Source organism: Emydura macquarii, unplaced genomic scaffold (assembly GCF_026122565.2).
Source record: "Emydura macquarii macquarii isolate MOO-44397 ecotype Brisbane River unplaced genomic scaffold, CSIRO-AGI_Emac_v2 contig_2676, whole genome shotgun sequence".
In the NCBI taxonomy this organism is placed as follows: domain Eukaryota; kingdom Metazoa; phylum Chordata; order Testudines; family Chelidae; genus Emydura; species Emydura macquarii.
The window spans coordinates 31,857,060-31,865,368 of record NW_027132813.1 but is presented as its reverse complement, the minus strand read 5'-3'; the positions used below and the strand labels follow the sequence as shown (position 1 = coordinate 31,865,368).

The 8,309-nt window shown below is 42.8% G+C and overlaps 1 protein-coding gene across 2 annotated transcripts in view; it reads left to right on the top strand.

Annotated features, from left to right (window-relative positions):
• Nucleotides 1-1,476: 1,476 nt before the first annotated feature.
• PSME4 (proteasome activator subunit 4) overlaps nucleotides 1,477-8,309 on the top strand; it is a 158,882-nt gene continuing 152,049 nt past the window's right edge. Inside the window, exon 1 of one of the 2 annotated variants that reach the window (XM_067565144.1) lies at nucleotides 1,477-1,693. The gene's annotated coding sequence lies outside the window, so the exon portion shown is untranslated. The remainder of the gene's footprint in view (nucleotides 1,694-8,309) is intronic. The other variant, XM_067565143.1, reaches the window with a different exon arrangement.

The following is an 8,309-nucleotide window of genomic DNA, read 5'->3' as shown; positions in this document are numbered from 1 at the left end:
TGGTAAACCATGGAGCCACAAAAAATGGATTTTGAACTTCAGTGGGAGTTGTAGGCACTTAGCACTTCTGAAAATCAGTCTCATTTAGGTACCTAAATGGATGGTCCCCTTCTCCCACAATTCCCTTGAGCACACAGAAGCCTTTTGAAATGTCCCACATGCCACTGATTCAGGGAGCTGTGCTGAATATTTGTATAACAGATACCTAGAGGTCCATGAAACTGCAAATGTTGATTAAAGTGCTATGTGTAAGCATGGGGTGGAAATATAATGAACCCGGGATAGCTAGCTAGTATGGATGCATTGCTTCTTACGCTGGTGAAATCCCCCCACTTCAATTCTTTAGTGCAGTCACATTCTAGGTGTCTAATTTGATTTCACCTCTTGGGCATGTAATGGTAGTTAAGACAACTGCATAGCATTACAATGTATGTGCTACAGACTGTGAATGGATCCTGCAGTCCTACAATGTCTGATGCTGATTTCTTCAATAGCAAGATTGTCCTCAAATTAGCATATTTCATTTTTAGTAGTTTCTTTATATTGGTTGGCATTAAAATCTCTTAAAATATACTCTGTGTGATCATTCACAGTCAAAATCCCACCCCCTTGTTCCCTTCAGCTCTGGCACAAAATGTCAGCACAGCTTGTAATTAGAAAAATTATCTTTCGCCTCACTTGCCACAGAGATGAGGGTAACAGTTTTACGCTGTCATTAATACCATATTTGTGCGGATGCCACAGAGGCAGGGATGAGTATTCCTCTCCCACACTCTGTGTCAAGGACTGTCAGGACGGGGACATTTGCATATAGATTTTTTTCCCCCCCAAGTTCAATTTTAAAATTCCTCATTGAAATGCCCAGTGAAATCCTTCCTAAGAAGACAGAGAGACTTTAAATAGTGCCTGGAACGAACCCAACTCGCACTGAGCTCTAGGGTCAGTCGGCTCTGCTAGGAACCAGCGGCTCAGCCCCTTCTCTCTTGCCCCGCTCCAGCTCAATCCCCACCACGCCGGTGTCACTGTCTGGCACCTCCTCAGAAACCCAACTCGGCCGCTCCCCCGAGCGCTCTCAGCTCTGCCGCCTCCTGACAGCTTCTCCTTGAAGGCTGCCAGCGTCACACGTCCCTACCCCCCGAGTGCCTCCCCCCTCAGCACCGCCCCAGCCCCCCTCTCAACCCCCCTCCAGCGCCTTCCCCCACTCTTACTCCTCCTCCTCCCCCCCCCAAGTGCCCTCCTCCCCGCCCCTCGCTCCCTGCCTCTCAGCCCCCACCTCCCCCCTTCCGCTCCCCCGCCGCCCCCCCGCACAGGAAGTGACCTGGCCCGAGCGGGAGGCGGCCGTTCGCTCGGTTGCTTCGTCACCGGCAGCCGCTGTGTGACTCGTTAGGACGGAGCCCGGGCGCGGAGCGCGCCGGCGGCAGCGGCAGCGGCAGCAGGGGACGGTGCCGGCAGCGGCCATGGTCGGCAGCGGCGGGGGCAGCGGCGGGCCGCCCGGGGATGGGGAGGCGGAGGCGCCGGCGCCGGGCTTCGCGCCGCAGAAGGAGCTCGCCTACAACAAGCTGCTGCCCTACGGGGACCGGCTGGAGGCCGAGGCGAGTCGCCTGCTGGCCCAGATCAAACGCAACCTGGGCCGGGCCGTGCAGCTGCAGGAGCTGTGGCCTGGCGGGCTCTTCTGGACCAGGAAACTCTCCACGTGAGTTCGCCGGCCGGGCCGGGCCGGGCCGGGCCGGGGCAGGGCAGCGCCTCCCTGTGGGGCGCCAAGGGCAGACCGGGCCGGGCTGCTGGGATTAGAAGAGCGGCCCCGTTCGGCCGGAGGGTGGGGGTCGCTGAGGGTGTGTGTGTGTGTGTACACACCCGCCAGTGGTTGTACCCCCGGGCTCTGTGTGTGTGTGTGTGTGTGTGTGTACACACCCGCCAGTGGTTGTACCCCCGGGCTGTGTGTGTGTGTGTGTGTGTACACACACACCCGCCAGCGGTTGTACCCCCGGGCTCTCTGTGTGTGTGTGTGTGTACACACCTACCATGGGTAACCCTGGGGTGTGTGTGTGTACACACCCACCATTGGCAGTACCCTCCGGGCTTTGTGTGTGCGTGTGTACACACCCGCCATCCCCATAGTATCCCCGGGCTTTGTGTGTGTGTACACACCCGCCGTCGGTGTCCCTGGGGCGTGTGAGTGTGTGCGCTTCTGTGAGCTGCTGCTCTTCAGGGGAAGCTGGGAGCTTCTGTTGCTGCCCCCCAACTTGTGCAATCTCCACTATAGGCTCATATTGCAGTAGAGACTAGACTCCCGTTTCAAGGCTGCTTAGTCCTGTTCATCTCTGTGGAAGGAGGATTGTATTGGCGTTAATGATGGTAGTTACTCCCAAAGCCTTCACTTATTTAGCCAGAAACTGTACACGACTGCTTCATCTCTCCTGGGAATAAGTTTGTACTGGTCATTGCTGCCAAAAGTAGCATGCAGGTTTTTGTTCAGTGGCTTCTTCTGAAGTCTCACACATCTGTGTATACTTGGTGAGGAGAGTGGACTGTGATAGGCCAGCAGTTCTACTTTCTAAAGAGAGGTGGTGTTTCAGGGAAACTAAATTAGGCTCTGGAATACATAACAGACCCAGTGAGTAACTTGTTGAGCTTAACCTCAGTCTCTTCTCTGGCACAAAATACTCTTTGTGCAAATGTAACTAATGTTGTGTCATCATGTCTGTTACAAAATAGTTAAAGTGTAGTTTGGAATAAGAAGTAAGAGCACAGGGAGATGTTCCATTGGCAAGGGCATCTTTGTCTACTGGGAAACTTAATTTTGTATATTTACATGCGTGATATGACAATTTCCTTCACCTCTCCCCTTTTCCTTCTTAAAGAAATTGATTTAATTTGTAACCATTTTGCAGTATTGAAAGGGAGACAAGTTTTGAGACATTTTATCCCTTAGATCCATAGTTAATAAATCATTGAGTCAAATGGGTTCCTCAGCGCTCTGTTACCAAGTCCTTTTTCCTTCAGGGCTTAGAGTGGGAGTTTCAAAAAGTGCTTCAGACTGGAGTTTTTAAAGGCTCCCAAAAGAGGAAGACACCCAAATCTAGAAATTAGAGGATTTGAGAGTCTAATTCCTTTAGTCTTTTGAAAATGTCAGCCATAGGTGCTCTTTGAAAAAATCCTTAATTTAGCCTAGTTGTGTAATGACAAAAAGCTTTTGTTACCATGTGATGGATGTTTGGATTCTGTAAACTGGGTTCAGTCCAGTTTCACCCCTGGATGTATGCACATCACAACTGGGGCCTCTTTTTGTTACTTACAGTTCAAGCTTTGAATGGGCATGGAAATGAAACCTATGCCTTTCCAGGTGGCAGAGCATTGTGGGTAAGCTTGTCCTTCTGTTAGCTGTACTGTAGCTACACTGTTGAAATTCAGTTTCCAGTGCTTTCAAACCAATGTATTTCATGAACATTAAAAGTAATAAATGCTGCCTTTCCAAAAGGGCATAATTTCAGAATTGGGTTTTAACAGACCCTTCTCCACAGCAAACTCTCTACAGGTGCAGTATTTAAGTATTGTAAAACAGTCTATTAAAAAATATTGCATCAGTGCACCTGGTTCTGTACTGGCGGGAGCCTTAGTGTAGATTAGATTCTAGCATCTTCCAGCATTTTTGCTGCTGTGGTAACAAAGCCCTACAATGATTAAAAACAGAAGCCATCGGAGCCCTGTCTATATTAGGGCTCCCACTGGTGCTAATGCTGGTTCTGGTGGTAATACCAGTCTGAATTTTTTCTAAAATCTCCTAGTTTAGATGAGAGCTGGAAGTGTTTTTAATGTAATGTGTAAGTAAATTTTTAAAAATATAGCCAGTTTCATATTTTCTTGTTTTTCAATGATCTGCTATTCTGCCAGGCCATGTCATATGATACCATTTTCACATGCCTGACTGCTGCAGCTTTCTAATCAGTGTCTCACATCCATACTAATAAACATTCTGTCTTTGCTAAGCACTCTGTGTCCCTATAGCAATGACATTTGCTACATAATGGAGACTAATGAGTAAGTAAGTTCCTTAGAAATCTATAATGACTGCATTTGGTTGTCTGGTTCCTAAATTTATTGTAAAGTGACTCTTCACCTATGTAATTTAAAAAAGGGCAAAATAGTATTTTTTTTAACACTTGTTGGGAATTTTATTCATATATGGTAATTAAAAATCAGGTTTTGACTAATGTCAGTGCAAGCGACCTTGTGTTTACTAAGGAATATTCTTGGCTTAGCATTACATTTGTAGGTGCAAAATGACTCACATGATTGCACTGTGATACATTTTGGACTTAATTGGTACTGTTTTTCCCTTAGCCATCTGCTAACTCACACTGTTTACAGTGATGCCTGTTGTTTAAAGTCTTATGGCAGAGGTTCATATGCTACTGTTGTCAAAACATGTTGTGGCGTTTGTCAGTGGCTGAGAGGAAGGATTGCCTCTGAAAGGTAGGGTGACTTTGGTAGCTCATCTGCTGGAGTTAGGCCCTTTGCAATTTGACTGTGTATATGTTGAACTAATAACCATTAGATCTTCCTGTAAACTGCAATTACTGTAACAGGCTAGCTAGTCAGTAGGGGGGCAGTAGGTGCATTCCATCTTGAATCACTTCTGTGCTGCTATATGGATCACAAAAGGGACGGGACTAGTATGTTTTGCCACCTCCTCTTGAAGTTTGAATTAATTGTGTGTGTGATGCAACTTGGCTCTCTACCCAAGGGGTAAAAAATGCCCTTTAGTTAATCCTAAGATTTCTTTGGTACTATAATGTACTGCAGTGGTCTTGGAAAACATGTTTACTTTAAAAAAATACTGAGGGAGAAGTGGAGGTCAACTTTTCATTCTCTTTCCTGCTGTCCTACATAATGAGTTACACACTGATTTTCTCTATGAACTTACTTTTCAATAACCAAAAACGGATGAAAAGGCAGAACCTTCAGAATGGTAAAATTATTGTTCAGCTTTATAGCACATGTCCACATTTTAAATGTTGTATTCTCATAATATTTCATAAAGCAATTAACTGTACAGAAAAACAAAGGAAGCATCAACAGTACAGTAAATAAAAAGCATATATGCACTTACTATATACAGATACATAAAATGTTTATATACATATCTGTAAGTGTTTTTGTGTATTAAGTATTTGGGGTACACAAGGAGTACAAGATCAGACCTAAATACATTTTGAATTGAAATAGTTTAAAATCAGTTGCTGCTTCAGTTCTTGCTGACAACTGAGTCTAGGATCTTGTTTACGGCATATTGCAACAGCTGAGGACATCACTAATAAATACACTGGTTGGTTTTGGAAATGCAGCTGTTTCAGATGTCCATGATATCATCAGTTGTTCAGAAGAAACATAAAATGCTGAAATCAGATCTCATCAGGTAAAATGCCTTTCAGGTCACCTTTAAAGTATATTTGGGCCTGATGCTGCATTCCTTGTACACCCAAAATTCCCAGTGAAGTAAATGGACTCTTTAATGGTACCATGAACACATCCTGTAAAGAGAGAGAATTCTCTCTTCCCGTAAGACATCAATCTTGCAATTACTTTATTCATGTGAATAGTCCCATTGGCTTCATTGGGACTACTAATATGAATAAAATTATGATTTTGTGTAAGTTTGTAACCAGATTCCATCATAAACTCCTATTTTTAGTACTCTTCCAACTTTGGCTAGCAAATTAATTTGTTCTTAAAATTGCCAAGTTTATTCTGAGAGCAAAAGAGAATCTTTTTGAAAATTTTGTAGTCAATATGAACACATTTTTTTTAAAATACAGGTCTTCACAAAATTATCCTGATCTTAAAATTTTGAGTAGTGTCCGTTTCCTTGTGATAGTCTAGGTCAAAAAAAGCTTGCTAGTACTACTTAAGTTTTTCCGCATCGTAATATCTCATTGAAAACTTGTGCATATTCTTTATTTAAAGAATATAGATTGTAATTAAACTAGTTAAACAGGTTATTAATGTTCTTATTGTAATTGTTATGACAGTTTATTTTCTGGTGACTGGTGTGGTTTAGGAAGGACATGAGTCTTTCTATAACTTTATCCCTAAGTACAGTTAGATGTCTGTATTTTTGGAGCTAAGGACCAAGATTTATTCCTAGCAAAATAGTTTTGGGTGTCTGAGCTAATTACTGTTGTCAGTAGCAACAGATTTGTTGCAGAATGCAGGAAGATACCAATGCATGAAAAATGTGATCCAGCTGTTTTTGAATTACAGGAATCACAAAATTAAAATGAATGTAAATTCAATCAGTAGGAGATGTATCTGTATGGATGCAATCGGTATTTCATTATAAGCCTTGTATTTACTCCCTATTCTGTCTGAGTTCCAACTTTTGCACAGGAAAAAAATGTGATTTCTTCAGAAGGGCACACAAGAAGAATTTAAAAAAAAAAAAGCTAGTTTAAATGGTTTGCAAAGCATGACTAGCCTTTTTTTGGATCTCTCATATTTCAAAAACTGCTTTTATGGATCAGTGTAGCTTTGGACAGAAATTATCCTCTACTACACATGGAAAATTTGTATTGGAAATTTTGGAGGATTTTAGAAGAGTTCCTAAGTTTATAAGTGAAAACAGTTCTCAGTCTTAACCATGGGAGAGTTGCCATCTCTCTCTAAAACAGATCATTTTCTGGTACAGTGTACAGTGTTTGTTTGATAGTACAGTACATTTTCTAAAAAATAAAAATGAGGAAGTCATGATACTCTTAACTGTGAAACGAGGGTCACCAGATATTAGGAATACTGAGACTTTTTTTTTTTTTTTTTAATTTGATCCTTGTGAGCTACTGTGACACTGAGGAATCAAAGTGAACTCTGCTTCCATGGCGATGGCAATAAGAATGGGAAATACAACAGCATCAATCCTTCAGTATTCAATGCCCAACTAAACTCCAAATCAGAACCACTAATCAGAGTATCCAGTGGACCTTTTAAGCCTCTATCTGTAATTCATGCATCTGTAATGATTCCCTAACACCTTCCTTGTGCAGCACGTTGGTCTGGGGAATACTTGCAGCTGGTTGGCAAGGGCACAGGGAGGAGTTAAGGTCTTATGACCTCACTGATGGACTCCTTAAGGCAGGAATCTAATGGGGCAGTTGGGTTGTGTGGGAAGTGTCACTTAACTCAATATTTTCTGGTTGTCCAATGCTTGTTGTTTGTTCCACATAATGTTAACCTTCATGTAAGGGGACTTTAACGTAAACATTTCCTGGTTTTCCAATATTTGAGTTTTGGGAATTAAACTCAAATGTCCTGGAAGGGCACAAGGCATATAGGGCAGTACTGAGTGCCTACTGCCTTAATTCCACATTAATATTTCTTGCATATGAATAAATACACATTCTCAAATGTGGACTCCCAAGAATCCTGTGGGACTAATGAAGCCCTGCGTGCACACTTTCCTTATTAACTGTAATATTGTATTACTTCTGTGGAGACCTATTTTGGGGTGCTTTGAAAGCCTTAAAAGTTTCATGTTGCTAGTGTTGGCTTCCTTAATTTGGAGTGCTGCTGAGCAGGTTGCTCAGCCCCTTCATAGGAGGGAGTATATTAGTGTCTTGATGCACAGTTGGATTAGTTGAAGATGAATGATTAGAAGCTTAAAAATCTGTTTTTTTCTCCACTTACATAAAGGAGCCTTTTTGAAGCTGTAAAAACAGAAGCCATTTAATAATCTAGTTCTGCTTTCTGTGTATAGTGATATGCTTATGCTCAGGAGACTTGTGTGTATACTAGTGCTTGCTCTCTTCCCCTTCTGTTTCTTAAAGGAACAGCATTTAGTACTGACAAACTGCTGTTCCTTTTTCTGAAATTGGTTAATGATTATATGTCTTTCTATTGCGTAATAATGCTACACGTGTTAACAAAGGCACTGATTCCCCATCCCCATCAGCTGCTATTGTTTTTCTCAGATTCGTAGTGCTTCAGTTACTTTCTCATCTTTCTCACTCCATCTCTTCCCAACTCCTCCTTCCAGAAGTCCAGAATTGTTTCATCTGTTGAACCTTCAGGATTCACTACAATTAGTAATCTTACTAACAGGAGTTGGGTTGCTTGTATACAAGCAACTGCAAATCCTCTTGGCCTTTCTCTGCAACACCTCTCTCATTCTTCAATTTGCTTTGGGGTAGATGAAATGGGATAGCTGTAAGACTCTGCTTGACCAAGAATTAGAAACTTCCAAGGAAGACTCTAGAGCTTCTCCCCTGCTTGTTGTCTTCCCCCTGCCAGACAGCAAAGATGAAATCGTAGGCACCACT